Source organism: Hemibagrus wyckioides, linkage group LG21 (assembly GCF_019097595.1).
Source record: "Hemibagrus wyckioides isolate EC202008001 linkage group LG21, SWU_Hwy_1.0, whole genome shotgun sequence".
Classification (NCBI taxonomy): Eukaryota; Metazoa; Chordata; class Actinopteri; order Siluriformes; family Bagridae; genus Hemibagrus; species Hemibagrus wyckioides.
This window is the reverse complement of record NC_080730.1, coordinates 585,220-608,761: the sequence shown is the minus strand read 5'-3', so window position 1 is coordinate 608,761 and position 23,542 is coordinate 585,220.

Here is a 23,542-nt window from a genome sequence, read left to right as displayed (position 1 = left end):
TAGTCTGTGTGATTATAGTGAGTGTGTGTGTGATTATAGTGAGTGTGTGTGTGATTATAGTGTGTGTGATTATAGTGAGTGTGTGTGTCATTATAGTGTGTGTGATTATAGTGAGTGTGTGTGTCATTATAGTGTGTGTCATTATAATGAGTGTGTGTGTATGTGATTATAGTGTGTGTGATTATAGTGAGTGTGTGTGTCATTATAGTGTGTATGATTATCATGAGTGTGTGTGTGATTATAGTGAGTGTGTATGTGATTATAGTGTGTGTGATTATAGTGTGTGTATGTGATTATAGTGTGTGTGATTATAGTGAGTGTGTATGTGATTATAGTGTGTGTGATTATAGTGTGTGTGTCATTATAGTGTGTGATTATAGTGAGTGTGTGTGTGATTATAGTGTGTGTGATTATAGTGAGTGTGTGTGTATGTGATTATAGTGAGTGTGTGTGTGTGATTATAGTGTGTGATTATAGTGAGTGTGTGTGTGTGATTATAGTCTGTGTGATTATAGTGAGTGTGTGTGTGATTATAGTGTGTGTGATTATAGTGAGTGTGTGTGTATGTGATTATAGTGAGTGTGTGTGTGATTATAGTCTGTGTGATTGTAGTGAGTGTGTGTGTATGTGATTATAGTGAGTGTGTGTGTGATGATAGTGTGTGTGATTATAGTGAGTGTGTGTGTATGTGATTATAGTGTGTGTGTGTGTGTGATTATAGTGTGTGTGATTATAGTGTGTGTGTATGTGATTATAGTGTATGTGATTATAGTGTATGTGATTATAGTGTATGTGATTATAGTGTGTGTGTGTATGTGATTATAGTGTATGTGATTATAGTGTATGTGATTATAGTGTGTGTGTGTATGTGATTATAGTGTATGTGATTATAGTGTGTGTGTGTATGTGATTATAGTGTATGTGATTATAGTGTGTGTGTGTGTGTGTGTGTGTGTGTGATTATAGTGTGTGTGTGTGTGTGATTATAGTGTGTGTGATTATAGTGTGTGTGTGTGTGTGTATGTGATTATAGTGTGTGTGATTATAGTGTGTGTGTGTGTGTGTGTGTGTGTGTGTGTGATTATAGTGTGTGTGTGTGTGTGTGTGTGTGTGTGTGTGTGATTATAGTGTGTGTGTGTGTGTGATTATAGTGTGTGTGTGTGTGTGTGATTATAGTGTGTGTGATTATAGTGTGTGTGTGTGTGTGTGTGATTATAGTGTATGTGATTATAGTGTATGTGATTATAGTGTGTGTGATTATAGTGTATGTGATTATAGTGTGTGTGATTATAGTGTATGTGATTATAGTGTATGTGATTATAGTGTGTGTGATTATAGTGTGTGTGTGTGTGTGTGATTATAGTGTATGTGATTATAGTGTATGTGATTATAGTGTATGTGATTATAGTGTATGTGATTATAGTGTGTGTGTGTGTGTGTGATTATAGTGTGTGTGATTATAGTGTGTGTGTGTGTGTGTGTGTGTGTGTGTGTGTGATTATAGTGTGTGTGATTATAGTGTGTGTGTGTGTGTGTGTGTGTGATTATAGTGTATGTGATTATAGTGTATGTGATTATAGTGTGTGTGATTATAGTGTATGTGATTATAGTGTGTGTGATTATAGTGTATGTGATTATAGTGTGTGTGATTATAGTGTATGTGATTATAGTGTATGTGATTATAGTGTGTGTGATTATAGTGTGTGTGATTATAGTGTATGTGATTATAGTGTGTGTGTGTGTGTGTGTGATTATAGTGTGTGTGATTATAGTGTGTGTGATTATAGTGTATGTGATTATAGTGTGTGTGATTATAGTGTGTGTGATTATAGTGTGTGTGATTATAGTGTATGTGATTATAGTGTATGTGATTATAGTGTATGTGATTATAGTGTGTGTGATTATAGTGTGTGTGTGTGTGTGATTATAGTGTGTGTGATTATAGTGTGTGTGTGTATGTGATTATAGTGTATGTGATTATAGTGTGTGTGATTATAGTGTGTGTGTGTGTGATTATAGTGTGTGTGTGTGTGATTGTAGTGTGTGTGATTATAGTGTGTGTGTGTGATTATAGTGTGTGTGATTATAGTGTGTGTGATTATGATTGTAGTGTGTGTGATTATAGTGTGTGTGTGTGTGTGATTATAGTGTGTGTGTGTGTGTGTGTGTGATTATAGTGATTGTGTGTGTGTAGGTGATTATAGTGTGTGTGATTATAGTGTGTGTGTGTGTGATTATAGTGTGTGTGATTATAGTGTGTGTGATTATAGTGTGTGTGATTATAGTGTGTGTGTGTGATTATAGTGAGTGTGTGTGTATGTGATTATAGTGAGTGTGTGTGTGTAGGTGATTATAGTGTGTGTGATTATAGTGTGTGTGTGATTATAGTGTGTGTGATTATAGTGTGTGTGTGTGATTATAGTGTGTGTGATTATAGTGTGTGTGTGTGATTATAGTGTGTGTGATTATAGTGTGTGTGATTATAGTGTGTGTGATTATAGTGTGTGATTATAGTGTGTGTGTGTGATTATAGTGTGTGTGATTATAGTGTGTGTGTGTGATTATAGTGTGTGTGATTATAGTGTGTGTGTGTGTGTGTGATTATAGTGTGTGTGATTATAGTGTGTGATTATAGTGTGTGTGTGTGATTATAGTGTGTGTGTGTGTGATTGTAGTGTGTGTGTGTGTGTGATTGTAGTGTGTGTGATTATAGTGTGTGTGATTATAGTGTGTGTGTGTGTGATTATAGTGTGTGTCTGTGATTATAGTGTGTGATTATAGTGAGTGTGTGTGTATGTGATTATAGTGAGTGTGTGTGTGTAGGTGATTATAGTGTGTGTGATTATAGTGTGTGTGTGTGATTATAGTGTGTGTGATTATAGTGTGTGTGTGTGATTATAGTGTGTGTGATTATAGTGTGTGTGTGTATGTGATTATAGTGTATGTGATTATAGTGTGTGTGATTATAGTGTGTGTGTGTGTGATTATAGTGTGTGTGTGTGATTGTAGTGTGTGTGATTATAGTGTGTGTGTGTGATTATAGTGTGTGTGATTATAGTGTGTGTGATTATGATTGTAGTGTGTGTGATTATAGTGTGTGTGTGTGTGTGATTATAGTGTGTGTGTGTGTGTGTGTGATTATAGTGATTGTGTGTGTGTAGGTGATTATAGTGTGTGTGATTATAGTGTGTGTGTGTGTGATTATAGTGTGTGTGATTATAGTGTGTGTGTGTGATTATAGTGTGTGTGATTATAGTGTGTGTGTGTGATTATAGTGAGTGTGTGTGTATGTGATTATAGTGTGTGTGATTATAGTGTGTGTGTGTGATTATAGTGTGTGTGATTATAGTGTGTGTGTGTGATTATAGTGTGTGTGATTATAGTGTGTGTGTGTGATTATAGTGTGTGTGATTATAGTGTGTGTGATTATAGTGTGTGTGATTATAGTGTGTGATTATAGTGTGTGTGTGTGATTATAGTGTGTGTGATTATAGTGTGTGATTATAGTGTGTGTGTGTGATTATAGTGTGTGTGATTATAGTGTGTGTGTGTGATTATAGTGTGTGTGATTATAGTGTGTGTGTGTGTGTGATTATAGTGTGTGTGATTATAGTGTGTGATTATAGTGTGTGTGTGTGATTATAGTGTGTGTGTGTGTGATTGTAGTGTGTGTGTGTGTGTGATTGTAGTGTGTGTGATTATAGTGTGTGTGTGTGTGTGATTTTAGTTTGTGTGATTATAGTGTGTGTGTGTGTGATTATAGTGTGTGTCTGTGATTATAGTGTGTGATTATAGTGAGTGTGTGTGTATGTGATTATAGTGAGTGTGTGTGTGTAGGTGATTATAGTGTGTGTGATTATAGTGTGTGTGTGTGATTATAGTGTGTGTGATTATAGTGTGTGTGTGTGATTATAGTGTGTGTGATTATAGTGTGTGTGTGTGATTATAGTGTGTGTGATTATAGTGTGTGTGTGTGATTATAGTGTGTGTGATTATAGTGTGTGTGATTATCGTGTGTGTGATTATAGTGTGTGTGATTATAGTGTGTGATTATAGTGTGTGTGTGTGATTATAGTGTGTGTGTGTGTGATTGTAGTGTGTGTGTGTGTGTGATTGTAGTGTGTGTGATTATAGTGTGTGTGTGTGTGTGATTATAGTGTGTGTGATTATAGTGTGTGATTATAGTGTGTGTGTGTGATTATAGTGTGTGTGTGTGTGATTGTAGTGTGTGTGTGTGTGTGATTGTAGTGTGTGTGATTATAGTGTGTGTGTGTGTGATTTTAGTTTGTGATTATAGTGTGTGTGTGTGTGATTATAGTGTGTGTCTGTGATTATAGTGTGTGTCTGTGATTATAGTGTGTGTGATTATAGTGTGTGTGTGTGTGTGATTGTAGTGTGTGTGTGTGATTGTAGTGTGTGTGATTATAGTGTGTGTGTGATTATAGTGTGTGTGTTTGTATTGTGTGTGATTATAGTGTGTGTGATTATAGTGAGTGTGTGTGTGTGATTGTAGTGTATGTGATTATAGTGTGTGTGATTATAGTGTGTGTGATTGTAGTGTGTGTGTGATTATAGTGTGTGTGTGTGTGATTGTAGTGTGTGTGATTATAGTGAGTGTGTGTGTGTATGTGATTATAGTGAGTGTGTGTGTGATTAAAATGTGTGTATGATTATAGTGTGTGTGATTATAGTGATTGTGGTGTATGTGATTTTAGTGTGTGATTATAGTGTGTGTGTGTGTGTGATTATAGTTTGTATGCTTATAGTGAGTGTGTGTATGTGAATATAGTGTGTGTGATTATATTGAGTGTGTGTGTATGTGATTATAGTGTGTGTGATTATAGTGAGTGTGTGTGTATGTGATTATAGTGAGTGTGTGTATGTGATTATAGTGAGTGTGATTATAGTGAGTGTGTGTGTGTGTGATTATAGTGTGTATGATAATATTGAGTGTGTGTGTATGTGATTATAGTGAGTGTGTGTGTATGTGATTATAGTGAGTGTGTGTGTATGTGATTATAGTGTGTGTGATTATAGTGAGTGTGTGTGTGTGATTATAGTGTGTATGATAATATTGAGTGTGTGTGTATGTGATTATAGTGAGTGTGTGTATGTGATTATAGTGAGTGTGTGTGTATGTGATTATAGTGTGTGTGATTATAGTTTGTATGATTATAGTGAGTGTGTGTATGTGTGATTATAGTGTGTATGATAATAGTGAGTGTGTGTATGTGTGATTATAGTGTGTATGATAATAGTGAGTGTGTGTATGTGTGATTATAGTGCGTGTGATTATAGTGTGTATGATAATAGTGAGTGTGTGTATGTGTGATTATAGTGTGTATGATAATAGTGAGTGTGTGTATGTGTGATTATAGTTTGTATGATTATAGTGAGTGTGTGTGTATGTGATTATCGTGTGTATGATTATAGTGAGTGTGTGTGTATGTGATTATAGTGTGTATGATTATAGTGAGTGTGTGTGTATGTGATTATAGTGTGTATGATTATAGTGAGTGTGTGTGTGTGTGATTATAGTGTGTGTGTGTCATTATAGTGTGTGTGATTATCATGAGTGTGTGTGTGATTATAGTGAGTGTGTATGTGATTATAGTGTGTGATTATAGTGAGTGTGTGTGTCATTATAGTTTGTGATTATAGTGAGTGTGTGTGTGATTATAGTGAGTGTGTGTGTGATTATAGTGTGTGTGATTATAGTGATTGTGTGTGTGATTATAGTGAGTGTGTGTGTGATTATAGTGAGTGTGTGTGTGATTATAGTGTGTGTGATTATAGTGATTGTGTGTGTGATTATAGTGAGTGTGTGTGATTATAGTGTGTGTGATTATAGTGATTGTGTGTGTGATTATAGTGAGTGTGTGTGTGATTATAGTGAGTGTGTGTGTGATTATAGTCTGTGTGATTATAGTGAGTGTGTGTGTGATTATAGTCTGTGTGATTATAGTGAGTGTGTGTGTGATTATAGTCTGTGTGATTATAGTGAGTGTGTGTGTATGTGATTATAGTGAGTGTGTGTGTGTGTGATTATAGTCTGTGTGATTATAGTGAGTGTGTGTGATTATAGTCTGTGTGATTATAGTGAGTGTGTGTGATTATAGTGAGTGTGTGTGATTATAGTGTGTGTGATTATAGTGTGTGTGATTATAGTGTGTGTGATTATAGTGTGTGTGATTATAGTGAGTGTGTGTGTGTGATTATAGTCTGTGTGATTATAGTGAGTGTGTGTGTATGTGATTATAGTGAGTGTGTGTGTGTGATTATAGTGTGTGTGATTGTAGTGAGTGTGTGTGTATGTGATTATAGTGAGTGTGTGTGTGTGATTATAGTTTGTATGATTATAGTGAGTGTGTGTATGTGTGATTATAGTGTGTATGATAATAGTGAGTGTGTGTATGTGTGATTATAGTGCGTGTGATAATAGTGAGTGTGTGTATGTGTGATTATAGTGCGTGTGATTATAGTGTGTATGATAATAGTGAGTGTGTGTATGTGTGATTACAGTGTGTATGATAATAGTGAGTGTGTGTATGTGTGATTATTGTGCGTGTGATTATAGTGTGTATGATAATAGTGAGTGTGTGTATGTGTGATTATAGTGTGTGTGATTATAGTGAGTGTGTGTGTCATTATAGTGAGTGTGTGTCATTATAGTGTGTGTGATTATAGTGAGTGTGTGTCATTATAGTGTCTGTGATTATAGTGAGTGTGTGTGTATGTGATTATAGTGTGTGTGTGTCATTATAGTGTGTGTGATTATAGTGAGTGTGTGTGTCATTATAGTGTGTGTGATTATCATGAGTGTGTGTGTGAATATAGTGAGTGTGTATGTGATTATAGTGTGTGTGATTATAGTGAGTGTGTGTGTCATTATAGTGTGTGATTATAGTGAGTGTGTGTGTGATTATAGTGAGTGTGTGTGTGATTATAGTGTGTGTGATTATAGTGATTGTGTGTGTGATTATAGTGAGTGTGTGTGTGATTATAGTCTGTGTGATTATAGTGAGTGTGTGTGTGATTATAGTCTGTGTGATTATAGTGAGTGTGTGTGTATGTGATTATAGTGAGTGTGTGTGTGTGATTATAGTCTGTGTGATTATAGTGAGTGTGTGTGATTATAGTCTGTGTGATTATAGTGAGTGTGTGTGATTATAGTGAGTGTGTGTATGTGATTATAGTGTGTGTGATTATAGTGTGTGTGATTATAGTGTGTGTGATCATAGTGAGTGTGTGTGTGTGATTATAGTCTGTGTGATTATAGTGAGTGTGTGTGTGTATGTGATTATAGTGAGTGTGTGTGTGTGATTATAGTGTGTGTGATTGTCGTGAGTGTGTGTGTATGTGATTATAGTGAGTGTGTGTGTGTGATTATAGTCTGTGTGATTATAGTGAGTGTGTGTGTGATTATAGTGTGTGTGATTATAGTGAGTGTGTGTATGTGATTATAGTGAGTGTGTGTATGTGATTATAGTGAGTGTGTGTGTGTATGTGATTATAGTGAGTGTGTGTGTGTATGTGATTATAGTGAGTGTGTGTGTGTATGTGATTATAGTGAGTGTGTGTGTATGTGATTATAGTGAGTGTGTGTGTATGTGATTATAGTGAGTGTGTGTGTATGTGATTATAGTGAGTGTGTGTGTGTGATTATAGTGAGTGTGTGTGTATGTGATTATAGTGAGTGTGTTTGTGTGATTATAGTCTGTGTGATTATAGTGAGTGTGTGTATATGATTATAGTGAGTGTGTGTGTGATTATAGTCTGTGTGATTATAGTGAGTGTGTGTATGTGATTATAGTGAGTGTGTGTGTGTGATTATAGTCTGTGTGATTATAGTGAGTGTGTGTGTATGTGATTATAGTGAGTGTTTGTGTGTGATTATAGTTTGTGTGATTATAGTGAGTGTGTGTGTATGTGATTATAGTGAGTGTGTGTATGTGATTATAGTGAGTGTGTGTGTGTGTGATTATAGTGAGTGTGTGTGTATGTGATTATAGTGAGTGTGTGTGTGTGATTATAGTCTGTGTGATTATAGTGAGTGTGTGTGTATGTGATTATAGTGAGTGTGTGTGTATGTGATTATAGTGAGTGTGTGTGTATGTGATTATAGTGAGTGTGTGTGTGTGATTATAGTGAGTGTGTGTGTGTGATTATAGTCTGTGTGATTATAGTGAGTGTGTGTGTGTGATTATAGTGAGTGTGTGTGTATGTGATTATAGTGAGTGTGTGTATGTGATTATAGTGAGTGTGTGTGTGTGTGTGATTATAGTGAGTGTGTGTATGTGATTATAGTGAGTGTGTGTATGTGATTATAGTGAGTGTGTGTGTGTGATTATAGTGAGTGTGTGTGTATGTGATTATAGTGAGTGTGTGTGTGTGATTAAAGTCTGTGTGATTATAGTGAGTGTGTGTGTATGTGATTATAGTGAGTGTGTGTGTATGTGATTATAGTGAGTGTGTGTGTGTATGTGATTATAGTGTGTGTGATTATAGTGATTGTGTGTGTGATTATAGTGAGTGTGTGTGTGATTATAGTGAGTGTGATTATAGTGATTGTGTGTGTGATTATAGTGAGTGTGTGTGTGATTATAGTGAGTGTGTGTGTGATTATAGTCTGTGTGATTATAGTGAGTGTGTGTGTGATTATAGTCTGTGTGATTATAGTGAGTTTGTGTGTATGTGATTATAGTGAGTGTGTGTGTGTGTGATTATAGTCTGTGTGATTATAGTGAGTGTGTGTGATTATAGTCTGTGTGATTATAGTGAGTGTGTGTGATTATAGTGAGTGTGTGTGTGTGATTATAGTGTGTGTGATTATAGTGTGTGTGATTATAGTGTGTGTGATTATAGTGTGTGTGATTATAGTGAGTGTGTGTGTGTGATTATAGTCTGTGTGATTATAGTGAGTGTGTGTGTATGTGATTATAGTGAGTGTGTGTGTGTGATTATAGTGTGTGTGATTGTAGTGAGTGTGTGTGTATGTGATTATAGTGAGTGTGTGTGTGTGATTATAGTCTGTGTGATTATAGTGAGTGTGTGTGTGTGTGATTATAGTCTGTGTGATTATAGTTTGTATGATTATAGTGAGTGTGTGTATGTGTGATTATAGTGTGTATGATAATAGTGAGTGTGTGTATGTGTGATTATAGTGCGTGTGATAATAGTGAGTGTGTGTATGTGTGATTATAGTGCGTGTGATTATAGTGTGTATGATAATAGTGAGTGTGTGTATGTGTGATTATAGTGTGTATGATAATAGTGAGTGTGTGTATGTGTGATTATAGTGCGTGTGATTATAGTGTGTATGATAATAGTGAGTGTGTGTATGTGTGATTATAGTGTGTATGATAATAGTTAGTGTGTGTATGTGTGATTATAGTTTGTATGATTATAGTGAGTGTGTGTGTATGTGATTATCGTGTGTATGATTATAGTGAGTGTGTGTGTATGTGATTATAGTGTGTATGATTATAGTGAGTGTGTGTGTATGTGATTATAGTGTGTGTGTGTGTGATTATAGTGTGTGTGATTATAGTGAGTGTGTGTGTCATTATAGTGAGTGTGTGTCATTATAGTGTGTGTGATTATAGTGAGTGTGTGTCATCATAGTGTCTGTGATTATAGTGAGTGTGTGTGTATGTGATTATAGTGTGTGTGTGTCATTATAGTGTGTGTGATTATAGTGAGTGTGTGTGTCATTATAGTGTGTGTGATTATCATGAGTGTGTGTGTGAATATAGTGAGTGTGTATGTGATTATAGTGTGTGTGATTATAGTGAGTGTGTGTGTCATTATAGTGTGTGATTATAGTGAGTGTGTGTGTGATTATAGTGAGTGTGTGTGTGATTATAGTGTGTGTGATTATAGTGATTGTGTGTGTGATTATAGTGAGTGTGTGTGTGATTATAGTCTGTGTGATTATAGTGAGTGTGTGTGTGATTATAGTCTGTGTGATTATAGTGAGTGTGTGTATGTGATTATAGTGAGTGTGTGTGTGTGTGATTATAGTCTGTGTGATTATAGTGAGTGTGTGTGATTATAGTCTGTGTGATTATAGTGAGTGTGTGTGATTATAGTGAGTGTGTGTATGTGATTATAGTGTGTGTGATTATAGTGTGTGTGATTATAGTGTGTGTGATTATAGTGAGTGTGTGTGTGTGATTATAGTCTGTGTGATTATAGTGAGTGTGTGTGTGTATGTGATTATAGTGAGTGTGTGTGTGTGTGATTATAGTGTGTCTGATTGTCGTGAGTGTGTGTGTATGTGATTATAGTGAGTGTGTCTGTGTGATTATAGTGATTGTGTGTGTGATTATAGTGAGTGTGTGTGTGATTATAGTGAGTGTGTGTGTGATTATAGTGTGTGTGATTATAGTGATTGTGTGTGTGATTATAGTGAGTGTGTGTGATTATAGTGTGTGTGATTATAGTGATTGTGTGTGTGATTATAGTGAGTGTGTGTGTGATTATAGTGAGTGTGTGTGTGATTATAGTCTGTGTGATTATAGTGAGTGTGTGTGTGATTATAGTCTGTGTGATTATAGTGAGTGTGTGTGTGATTATAGTCTGTGTGATTATAGTGAGTGTGTGTGTATGTGATTATAGTGAGTGTGTGTGTGTGTGATTATAGTCTGTGTGATTATAGTGAGTGTGTGTGATTATAGTCTGTGTGATTATAGTGAGTGTGTGTGATTATAGTGAGTGTGTGTGATTATAGTGTGTGTGATTATAGTGTGTGTGATTATAGTGTGTGTGATTATAGTGTGTGTGATTATAGTGAGTGTGTGTGTGTGATTATAGTCTGTGTGATTATAGTGAGTGTGTGTGTATGTGATTATAGTGAGTGTGTGTGTGTGATTATAGTGTGTGTGATTGTAGTGAGTGTGTGTGTATGTGATTATAGTGAGTGTGTGTGTGTGATTATAGTTTGTATGATTATAGTGAGTGTGTGTATGTGTGATTATAGTGTGTATGATAATAGTGAGTGTGTGTATGTGTGATTATAGTGCGTGTGATAATAGTGAGTGTGTGTATGTGTGATTATAGTGCGTGTGATTATAGTGTGTATGATAATAGTGAGTGTGTGTATGTGTGATTACAGTGTGTATGATAATAGTGAGTGTGTGTATGTGTGATTATTGTGCGTGTGATTATAGTGTGTATGATAATAGTGAGTGTGTGTATGTGTGATTATAGTGTGTGTGATTATAGTGAGTGTGTGTGTCATTATAGTGAGTGTGTGTCATTATAGTGTGTGTGATTATAGTGAGTGTGTGTCATTATAGTGTCTGTGATTATAGTGAGTGTGTGTGTATGTGATTATAGTGTGTGTGTGTCATTATAGTGTGTGTGATTATAGTGAGTGTGTGTGTCATTATAGTGTGTGTGATTATCATGAGTGTGTGTGTGAATATAGTGAGTGTGTATGTGATTATAGTGTGTGTGATTATAGTGAGTGTGTGTGTCATTATAGTGTGTGATTATAGTGAGTGTGTGTGTGATTATAGTGAGTGTGTGTGTGATTATAGTGTGTGTGATTATAGTGATTGTGTGTGTGATTATAGTGAGTGTGTGTGTGATTATAGTCTGTGTGATTATAGTGAGTGTGTGTGTGATTATAGTCTGTGTGATTATAGTGAGTGTGTGTGTATGTGATTATAGTGAGTGTGTGTGTGTGATTATAGTCTGTGTGATTATAGTGAGTGTGTGTGATTATAGTCTGTGTGATTATAGTGTGTGTGTATGTGATTATAGTGTGTGTGATTATAGTGTGTGTGATTATAGTGTGTGTGATCATAGTGAGTGTGTGTGTGTGATTATAGTCTGTGTGATTATAGTGAGTGTGTGTGTGTATGTGATTATAGTGAGTGTGTGTGTGTGATTATAGTGTGTGTGATTGTCGTGAGTGTGTGTGTATGTGATTATAGTGAGTGTGTGTGTGTGATTATAGTCTGTGTGATTATAGTGAGTGTGTGTGTGATTATAGTGTGTGTGATTATAGTGAGTGTGTGTATGTGATTATAGTGAGTGTGTGTATGTGATTATAGTGAGTGTGTGTGTGTATGTGATTATAGTGAGTGTGTGTGTGTATGTGATTATAGTGAGTGTGTGTGTGTATGTGATTATAGTGAGTGTGTGTGTATGTGATTATAGTGAGTGTGTGTGTATGTGATTATAGTGAGTGTGTGTGTATGTGATTATAGTGAGTGTGTGTGTGTGATTATAGTGAGTGTGTGTGTATGTGATTATAGTGAGTGTGTGTGTGTGATTATAGTCTGTGTGATTATAGTGAGTGTGTGTATATGATTATAGTGAGTGTGTGTGTGATTATAGTCTGTGTGATTATAGTGAGTGTGTGTATGTGATTATAGTGAGTGTGTGTGTGTGATTATAGTCTGTGTGATTATAGTGAGTGTGTGTGTATGTGATTATAGTGAGTGTTTGTGTGTGATTATAGTTTGTGTGATTATAGTGAGTGTGTGTGTATGTGATTATAGTGAGTGTGTGTATGTGATTATAGTGAGTGTGTGTGTGTGTGATTATAGTGAGTGTGTGTGTATGTGATTATAGTGAGTGTGTGTGTGTGATTATAGTCTGTGTGATTATAGTGAGTGTGTGTGTATGTGATTATAGTGAGTGTGTGTGTATGTGATTATAGTGAGTGTGTGTGTATGTGATTATAGTGAGTGTGTGTGTGTGATTATAGTGAGTGTGTGTGTGTGATTATAGTCTGTGTGATTATAGTGAGTGTGTGTGTGTGATTATAGTGAGTGTGTGTGTATGTGATTATAGTGAGTGTGTGTATGTGATTATAGTGAGTGTGTGTGTGTGTGTGATTATAGTGAGTGTGTGTATGTGATTATAGTGAGTGTGTGTATGTGATTATAGTGAGTGTGTGTGTGTGATTATAGTGAGTGTGTGTGTATGTGATTATAGTGAGTGTGTGTGTGTGATTAAAGTCTGTGTGATTATAGTGAGTGTGTGTGTATGTGATTATAGTGAGTGTGTGTGTATGTGATTATAGTGTGTGTGATTATAGTGTGTGTGATTATAGTGATTGTGTGTGTGATTATAGTGAGTGTGTGTGTGATTATAGTGTGTGTGATTATAGTGATTGTGTGTGTGATTATAGTGAGTGTGTGTGTGATTATAGTGAGTGTGTGTGTGATTATAGTCTGTGTGATTATAGTGAGTGTGTGTGTGATTATAGTCTGTGTGATTATAGTGAGTTTGTGTGTATGTGATTATAGTGAGTGTGTGTGTGTGTGATTATAGTCTGTGTGATTATAGTGAGTGTGTGTGATTATAGTCTGTGTGATTATAGTGAGTGTGTGTGATTATAGTGAGTGTGTGTGTGTGATTATAGTGTGTGTGATTATAGTGTGTGTGATTATAGTGTGTGTGATTATAGTGTGTGTGATTATAGTGAGTGTGTGTGTGTGATTATAGTCTGTGTGATTATAGTGAGTGTGTGTGTATGTGATTATAGTGAGTGTGTGTGTGTGATTATAGTGTGTGTGATTGTAGTGAGTGTGTGTGTATGTGATTATAGTGAGTGTGTGTGTGTGATTATAGTCTGTGTGATTATAGTGAGTGTGTGTGTGTGTGATTATAGTCTGTGTGATTATAGTTTGTATGATTATAGTGAGTGTGTGTATGTGTGATTATAGTGTGTATGATAATAGTGAGTGTGTGTATGTGTGATTATAGTGCGTGTGATAATAGTGAGTGTGTGTATGTGTGATTATAGTGCGTGTGATTATAGTGTGTATGATAATAGTGAGTGTGTGTATGTGTGATTATAGTGTGTATGATAATAGTGAGTGTGTGTATGTGTGATTATAGTGCGTGTGATTATAGTGTGTATGATAATAGTGAGTGTGTGTATGTGTGATTATAGTGTGTATGATAATAGTTAGTGTGTGTATGTGTGATTATAGTTTGTATGATTATAGTGAGTGTGTGTGTATGTGATTATCGTGTGTATGATTATAGTGAGTGTGTGTGTATGTGATTATAGTGTGTATGATTATAGTGAGTGTGTGTGTATGTGATTATAGTGTGTGTGTGTGTGATTATAGTGTGTGTGATTATAGTGAGTGTGTGTGTCATTATAGTGAGTGTGTGTCATTATAGTGTGTGTGATTATAGTGAGTGTGTGTCATCATAGTGTCTGTGATTATAGTGAGTGTGTGTGTATGTGATTATAGTGTGTGTGTGTCATTATAGTGTGTGTGATTATAGTGAGTGTGTGTGTCATTATAGTGTGTGTGATTATCATGAGTGTGTGTGTGAATATAGTGAGTGTGTATGTGATTATAGTGTGTGTGATTATAGTGAGTGTGTGTGTCATTATAGTGTGTGATTATAGTGAGTGTGTGTGTGATTATAGTGAGTGTGTGTGTGATTATAGTGTGTGTGATTATAGTGATTGTGTGTGTGATTATAGTGAGTGTGTGTGTGATTATAGTCTGTGTGATTATAGTGAGTGTGTGTGTGATTATAGTCTGTGTGATTATAGTGAGTGTGTGTATGTGATTATAGTGAGTGTGTGTGTGTGTGATTATAGTCTGTGTGATTATAGTGAGTGTGTGTGATTATAGTCTGTGTGATTATAGTGAGTGTGTGTGATTATAGTGAGTGTGTGTATGTGATTATAGTGTGTGTGATTATAGTGTGTGTGATTATAGTGTGTGTGATTATAGTGAGTGTGTGTGTGTGATTATAGTCTGTGTGATTATAGTGAGTGTGTGTGTGTATGTGATTATAGTGAGTGTGTGTGTGTGTGATTATAGTGTGTCTGATTGTCGTGAGTGTGTGTGTATGTGATTATAGTGAGTGTGTCTGTGTGATTATAGTGATTGTGTGTGTGATTATAGTGAGTGTGTGTGTGATTATAGTGAGTGTGTGTGTGATTATAGTGTGTGTGATTATAGTGATTGTGTGTGTGATTATAGTGAGTGTGTGTGATTATAGTGTGTGTGATTATAGTGATTGTGTGTGTGATTATAGTGAGTGTGTGTGTGATTATAGTGAGTGTGTGTGTGATTATAGTCTGTGTGATTATAGTGAGTGTGTGTGTGATTATAGTCTGTGTGATTATAGTGAGTGTGTGTGTGATTATAGTCTGTGTGATTATAGTGAGTGTGTGTGTATGTGATTATAGTGAGTGTGTGTGTGTGTGATTATAGTCTGTGTGATTATAGTGAGTGTGTGTGATTATAGTCTGTGTGATTATAGTGAGTGTGTGTGATTATAGTGAGTGTGTGTGATTATAGTGTGTGTGATTATAGTGTGTGTGATTATAGTGTGTGTGATTATAGTGTGTGTGATTATAGTGAGTGTGTGTGTGTGATTATAGTCTGTGTGATTATAGTGAGTGTGTGTGTATGTGATTATAGTGAGTGTGTGTGTGTGATTATAGTGTGTGTGATTGTAGTGAGTGTGTGTGTATGTGATTATAGTGAGTGTGTGTGTGTGATTATAGTGTGTGTGATTATAGTGAGTGTGTGTGTGTGATTATAGTCTGTGTGATTATAGTGAGTGTGTGTGTGTGATTATAGTTTGTGTGATTATAGTGAGTGTGTGTGTGATTATAGTGTGTGTGATTATAGTGAGTGTGTGTGTATGTGATTATAGTGAGTTTGTGTGTGATTATAGTCTGTGTGATTATAGTGAGTGTGTGTGTATGTGATTATAGTGAGTGTGTGTGTGATTATAGTGTGTATGATTATAGTGAGTGTGTGTGTGATTATAGTCTGTGTGATTATAGTGAGTGTGTGTGTATGTGATTATAGTGAGTGTGTGTGTGATTATAGTGTGTGTGATTATAGTGAGTGTGTGTGTATGTGATTATAGTGAGTGTGTGTGTGTGATTATAGTGTGTGTGTGTGTGTGATTATAGTGTGTGTGTGATTATAGTGGGTGTGTGTGTGTGATTATAGTCTGTGTGATTATAGTGAGTGTGTGTGTGTGTGATTATAGTGAGTGTGTGTGTATGTGATTATAGTGAGTGTGTGTGTATGTGATTATAGTGAGTGTGTGTATGTGATTATAGTGAGTGTGTGTATGTGATTATAGTGAGTGTGTGTATGTGATTATAGTGAGTGTGTGTGTGTATGTGATTATAGTGAGTGTGTGTGTATGTGATTATAGTGAGTGTGTGTGTATGTGATTATAGTGAGTGTGTCTGTGTGATTATAGTGAGTGTGTGTGTATGTGATTATAGTGAGTGTGTGTGTGTGATTATAGTCTGTGTTATTATAGTGAGTGTGTGTATGTGATTATAGTGAGTGTGTGTGTGTGATTATAGTCTGTGTGATTATAGTGAGTGTGTGTGTATGTGATTATAGTGAGTGTTTGTGTGTGATTATAGTTTGTGTGATTATAGTGAGTGTGTGTGTATGTGATTATAGTGAGTGTGTGTGTGTGATTATAGTGAGTGTGTGTGTGTGATTATAGTGAGTGTGTGTATGTGATTATAGTGAGTGTGTGTGTGTGTGATTATAGTGAGTGTGTGTGTATGTGATTATAGTGAGTGTGTGTGTGTGATTATAGTCTGTGTGATTATAGTGAGTGTGTGTGTATGTGATTATAGTGAGTGTGTGTGTATGTGATTATAGTGAGTGTGTGTGTGTGATTATAGTGAGTGTGTGTGTGTGATTATAGTCTGTGTGATTATAGTGAGTGTGTGTGTATGTGATTATAGTGAGTGTGTGTGTATGTGATTATAGTGAGTGTGTGTATGTGATTATAGTGAGTGTGTGTGTGTGTGATTATAGTGAGTGTGTGTATGTGATTATAGTGAGTGTGTGTATGTGATTATAGTGAGTGTGTGTGTGTGATTATAGTGAGTGTGTGTGTATGTGATTATAGTGAGTGTGTGTGTGTGATTATAGTCTGTGTGATTATAGTGAGTGTGTGTGTGTGATTATAGTGAGTGTTTGTGTGTGATTATAGTCTGTGTGATTATAGTGAGTGTGTGTGTATGTGATTATAGTGAGTGTGTGTGTGATTATAGTGTGTGTGATTATAGTGAGTGTGTGTGTATGTGATTATAGTGAGTGTGTGTGTGTGATTATAGTGAGTGTGTGTGTGTGATTATAGTCTGTGTGATTATAGTGAGTGTGTGTGTGTGATTATAGTGAGTGTTTGTGTGTGATTATAGTCTGTGTGATTATAGTGAGTGTGTGTGTATGTGATTATAGTGAGTGTGTGTGTGTGATTATAGTCTGTGTGATTATAGTGAGTGTGTGTATGTGATTATAGTGAGTGTGTGTGATTATAGTGAGTGTGTGTGATTATAGTGAGTGTGTGTGATTATAGTGAGTGTGTTTGATTATAGTGAGTGTGTGTGATTATAGTGTGTGTGTGTGATTATAGTGAGTGTGTGTGTGTATGTGATTATAGTGAGTGTGTGTGTGATTATAGTGTGTGTGATTATAGTGAGTGTGTGTGTATGTGATTATAGTGAGTGTGTGTGTGATTATAGTGTGTGTGTATGTGATTATAGTGAGTGTGTGTGTGTTTGATTATAGTGAGTGTGTGTGTATGTGATTATAGTGAGTGTGTGTGTGTGTGTGATTATAGTGAGTGTGTGTGTGATTATAGTGTGTGTGTATGTGATTATAGTGTGTGTGATTATAGTGAGTGTGTGTGTATGTGATTATAGTCTGTGTGATTATAGTGAGTGTGTGTGTATGTGATTATAGTGAGTGTGTGTGTATGTGATTATAGTGAGTGTGTGTATGTGATTATAGTGAGTGTGTGTATGTGATTATAGTGAGTGTGTGTATGTGATTATAGTGAGTGTGTGTGTGTATGTGATTATAGTGAGTGTGTGTGTATGTGATTATAGTGAGTGTGTGTGTATGTGATTATAGTGAGTGTGTCTGTGTGATTATAGTGAGTGTGTGTATGTGATTATAGTGAGTGTGTGTGTGTGATTATAGTCTGTGTGATTATAGTGAGTGTGTGTATATGATTATAGTGAGTGTGTGTGTGTGATTATAGTCTGTGTGATTATAGTGAGTGTGTGTATGTGATTATAGTGAGTGTGTGTGTGTGATTATAGTCTGTGTGATTATAGTGAGTGTGTGTGTATGTGATTATAGTGAGTGTGTGTGTGTGATTATAGTGAGTGTGTGTGTGTGATTATAGTGAGTGTGTGTATGTGATTATAGTGAGTGTGTGTGTGTGTGATTATAGTGAGTGTGTGTGTATGTGATTATAGTGAGTGTGTGTGTGTGATTATAGTCTGTGTGATTATAGTGAGTGTGTGTGTATGTGATTATAGTGAGTGTGTGTGTATGTGATTATAGTGAGTGTGTGTGTGTGATTATAGTGAGTGTGTGTGTGTGATTATAGTCTGTGTGATTATAGTGAGTGTGTGTGTATGTGATTATAGTGAGTGTGTGTGTATGTGATTATAGTGAGTGTGTGTATGTGATTATAGTGAGTGTGTGTGTGTGTGATTATAGTGAGTGTGTGTATGTGATTATAGTGAGTGTGTGTATGTGATTATAGTGAGTGTGTGTGTGTGATTATAGTGAGTGTGTGTGTATGTGATTATAGTGAGTGTGTGTGTGTGATTATAGTCTGTGTGATTATAGTGAGTGTGTGTGTGTGATTATAGTGAGTGTTTGTGTGTGATTATAGTCTGTGTGATTATAGTGAGTGTGTGTGTATGTGATTATAGTGAGTGTGTGTGTGATTATAGTGTGTGTGATTATAGTGAGTGTGTGTGTATGTGATTATAGTGAGTGTGTGTGTGTGATTATAGTGAGTGTGTGTGTGTGATTATAGTCTGTGTGATTATAGTGAGTGTGTGTGTGTGATTATAGTGAGTGTTTGTGTGTGATTATAGTCTGTGTGATTATAGTGAGTGTGTGTGTATGTGATTATAGTGAGTGTGTGTGTGTGATTATAGTCTGTGTGATTATAGTGAGTGTGTGTATGTGATTATAGTGAGTGTGTGTGATTATAGTGAGTGTGTGTGATTATAGTGAGTGTGTGTGATTATAGTGAGTGTGTTTGATTATAGTGAGTGTGTGTGATTATAGTGTGTGTGTGTGATTATAGTGAGTGTGTGTGTGTATGTGATTATAGTGAGTGTGTGTGTGATTATAGTGTGTGTGATTATAGTGAGTGTGTGTGTATGTGATTATAGTGAGTGTGTGTGATTATAGTGAGTGTGTGTGTGATTATAGTGTGTGTGTATGTGATTATAGTGAGTGTGTGTGTGTTTGATTATAGTGAGTGTGTGTGTATGTGATTATAGTGAGTGTGTGTGTGTGTGTGATTATAGTGAGTGTGTGTGTGATTATAGTGTGTGTGCATGTGATTATAGTGTGTGTGATTATAGTGAGTGTGTGTGTATGTGATTATAGTCTGTGTGATTATAGTGAGTGTGTGTTTATGTGATTATAGTGAGTGTGTGTGTGTGTGTGGTTATAGTGTGTGTGATTATAGTGAGTGTGTGTGTGATTATAGTGAGTGTGTGTGTATGTGATTATAGTGAGTGTGTGTATGTGATTATAGTGTGTGTGATTATAATGTGTGATTATAGTGTGTGTGTTTATAGTGTGTATGATTATAGTGAGTGTGTGTGTGATTAGTGTGTATGATAATAGTGAGTGTGTGTGTATGTGATTATAGTGTGTATGATAATAGTGAGTGTGTGTGTATCTGATTATAGTGTGTGATTATAGTGAGCGTGTGTGTGTGTGATTATAGTGATTGTGGTGTATGTGATTATAGGGTGTGTGTGTGTGATTATAGTCTGTGTGATTATAGTGAGTGTGTGTGTATGTGATTATAGTGAGTGTGTGTGTATGTGATTATAGTGAGTGTGTGTATGTGATTATAGTGAGTGTGTGTGTGTGATTATAGTCTGTGTGATTATAGTGAGTGTGTGTGTATGTGATTATAGTGAGTGTGTGTATGTGATTATAGTGAGTGTGTGTGTGTGTGATTATAGTGAGTGTGTGTATGTGATTATAGTGAGTGTGTGTATGTGATTATAGTGAGTGTGTGTGTGTGATTATAGTGAGTGTGTGTGTATGTGATTATAGTGAGTGTGTGTATGTGATTATAGTGAGTGTGTGTATGTGATTATAGTGAGTGTGTGTGTATGTGATTATAGTGAGTGTGTGTGTGTGATTATAGTCTGTGTGATTATAGTGAGTGTGTGTGTATTTGATTATAGTGAGTGTGTGTGTATGTGATTATAGTGAGTGTGTGTGTATGTGATTATATTGAGTGTGTGTGTGTGATTACAGTGAGTGTGTGTGTATGTGATTATAGTGAGTGTGTGTGTGTGATTATAGTGAGTGTGTGATTATAGTCTGTGTGATTATAGTGAGTGTGTGTGATTATAGTGAGTGTTTGTGTGTGATTATAGTCTGTGTGATTATAGTGAGTGTGTGTGTATGTGATTATAGTGAGTGTGTGTGTGATTATAGTGAGTGTGTGTGTATGTGATTATAGTGAGTGTGTGTGTGTGATTATAGTGAGTGTGTGTGATTATAGTGAGTGTGTGTGATTATAGTGAGTGTGTGTGATTATAGTGAGTGTGTGTGTGATTATAGTGAGTGTGTGTATGTGATTATAGTGAGTGTGTGTATGTGATTATAGTGAGTGTGTGTATGTGATTATAGTGAGTGTGTGTGTGTGATTATAGTGAGTGTGTGTGTATGTGATTATAGTGAGTGTGTGTGTGTGATTATAGTCTGTGTGATTATAGTGAGTGTGTGTGTGTGATTATAGTGAGTGTTTGTGTGTGATTATAGTCTGTGTGATTATAGTGAGTGTGTGTGTATGTGATTATAGTGAGTGTGTGTGTGATTATAGTGTGTGTGATTATAGTGAGTGTGTGTGTATGTGATTATAGTGAGTGTGTGTGTGTGATTATAGTGAGTGTGTGTGTGTGATTATAGTCTGTGTGATTATAGTGAGTGTGTGTGTGTGATTATAGTGAGTGTTTGTGTGTGATTATAGTCTGTGTGATTATAGTGAGTGTGTGTGTATGTGATTATAGTGAGTGTGTGTGTGTGATTATAGTCTGTGTGATTATAGTGAGTGTGTGTGATTATAGTGAGTGTGTGTGATTATAGTGAGTGTGTGTGTGATTATAGTGAGTGTTTGTGATTATAGTGAGTGTGTGTGATTGTAGTGTGTGTGTGTGATTATAGTGTGTGTGATTATAGTGAGTGTGTGTGTATGTGATTATAGTGAGTGTGTGTGTGATTATAGTGTGTGTGATTATAGTGAGTGTGTGTGTATGTGATTATAGTGAGTGTGTGTGATTATAGTGAGTGTGTGTGTGATTATAGTGTGTGTGTATGTGATTATAGTGAGTGTGTGTGTGTTTGATTATAGTGAGTGTGTGTGTATGTGATTATAGTGAGTGTGTGTGTGTGTGTGATTATAGTGAGTGTGTGTGTGATTATAGTGTGTGTGTATGTGATTATAGTGTGTGTGATTATAGTGAGTGTGTGTGTATGTGATTATAGTCTGTGTGATTATAGTGAGTGTGTGTTTATGTGATTATAGTGAGTGTGTGTGTGTGTGTGTGGTTATAGTGTGTGTGATTATAGTGAGTGTGTGTGTGATTATAGTGAGTGTGTGTGTATGTGATTATAGTGAGTGTGTGTATGTGATTATAGTGTGTGTGATTATAATGTGTGATTATAGTGTGTGTGTGTTTATAGTGTGTATGATTATAGTGAGTGTGTGTGTGATTAGTGTGTATGATAATAGTGAGTGTGTGTGTATGTGATTATAGTGTGTATGATAATAGTGAGTGTGTGTGTGTGATTATAGTGTGTGATTATAGTGAGCGTGTGTGTGTGTGATTATAGTGATTGTGGTGTATGTGATTATAGGGTGTGTGTGTGTGTGATTATAGAGTGTATGATTATAGTGAGTGTGTGTGTGTGTGATTATAGTGTGTATGATTATAGTGAGTGTGTGTGTGTGATTATAGTGTGTGTGTGATTATAGTGTGTGTGTGATTATAGGATGTGTGATTATAGTGTGTGTGTGATTATAGTGTGTGATTATAGTGTGTGTGTGATTATAGTGTGTGTGATTATAGTGTGTGTGTGGTTATAGTGTGTGTGTGATTATAGTGTGTGATTATAGTGTGTGTGATTATAGTGTGTGTGTGATTAGAGTGTGTGATTATAGTGTGTGTGTGATTATAGTGTGTGATTATAGGATGTGTGTCATTATAGTGTGTGATTATAATGTGTGTGTGATTATAATGTGTGTGTGATTATAGTGTGTGATTATAGTGTGTGTGTGTGATTAAAGTGTGTGATTATAATGTGTGTGTGATTATAGTGTGTGATTATAGTGTGTGTGATTAAAGTGTGTGATTATAATGTGTGTGTGATTATAGTGTGTGTGTGATTATAGTGTGTGTGTGATTATAGTGTGTGATTATAGTGTGTGTGTGATTACAGTGTCTGTGTGATTATAGTGTGTGATTATAGTGTGTGTGTGATTATAGGATGTGTGTGATTATAGTGTGTGTGTGATTATAGTGTGTGATTATAGTGTGTGTGTGATTATAGGGTGTGATTATAGTGTGTGTGTGATTAAAGTGTGTGATTATAATGTGTGTGTGATTATTGTGTGTGATTATAGTGTGTGTGTGATTAAAGTGTGTGATTATAGTGTGTTTGTGATTATAGTGTGTGATTATAGTGTGTGTGTGATTATAGTGTGTGTGTGATTATAGTGTGTGTGTGATTATAGTGTGTGATTATAGTGAGTGTGTGATTATAGTGTGTGTGTGATTATAGTGTGTGTGATTATAGGGTGTGATTATAGTGTGTGTGTGATTATAGGGTGTGATTATATTGAGTGTATGATTATAGTGTGTGTGTGATTATAGGGTGTGTGTGATTATAGTGTGTGTGTGATTATAGTGTGTTTGTGATTATAGGGTGTGATTATAGTGTGTGTGTGATTATAGTGTGTGATTATAGTGTGTGATTATAGTGTGTGATTATAGTGTGTGTGTGATTATAGTGTGTGATTATAGTGTGTGTGTGATTATAGGATGTGTGTGATTATAGTGTGTGTGTGATTATAGTGTGTGTGTGATTATAGTGTGTGTGTGTGATTATAGGATATGTGTGATTATAGTGTGTGATTATAGTGTGTGTGTGATTATAGTGTGTGTGTGATTATAGGATGTGTTTGATTATAGTGTGTGTGTGATTATAGTGTGTGTGTGTGATTATAGTGTGTGATTATAGTGTGTGTGTTTATAGTGTGTGTCTGATTATAGTGTGTGATTATAGTGTGTGTGTGTGATTATAGTGTGTGATTATAGTGTGTGTGTGATTATAGTGTGTGATTATAGTGTGTGTGTGATTATAGTGTGTGTGTGATTATAGGGTGTGTGTGATTATAGTGTGTGTGTGATTATAGTGTGTGTGTGATTATAGTGTGTGATTATAGTGTGTGTGTGATTATAGGATGTGTGTGATTATAGTGTGTGTGTGATTATAGTGTG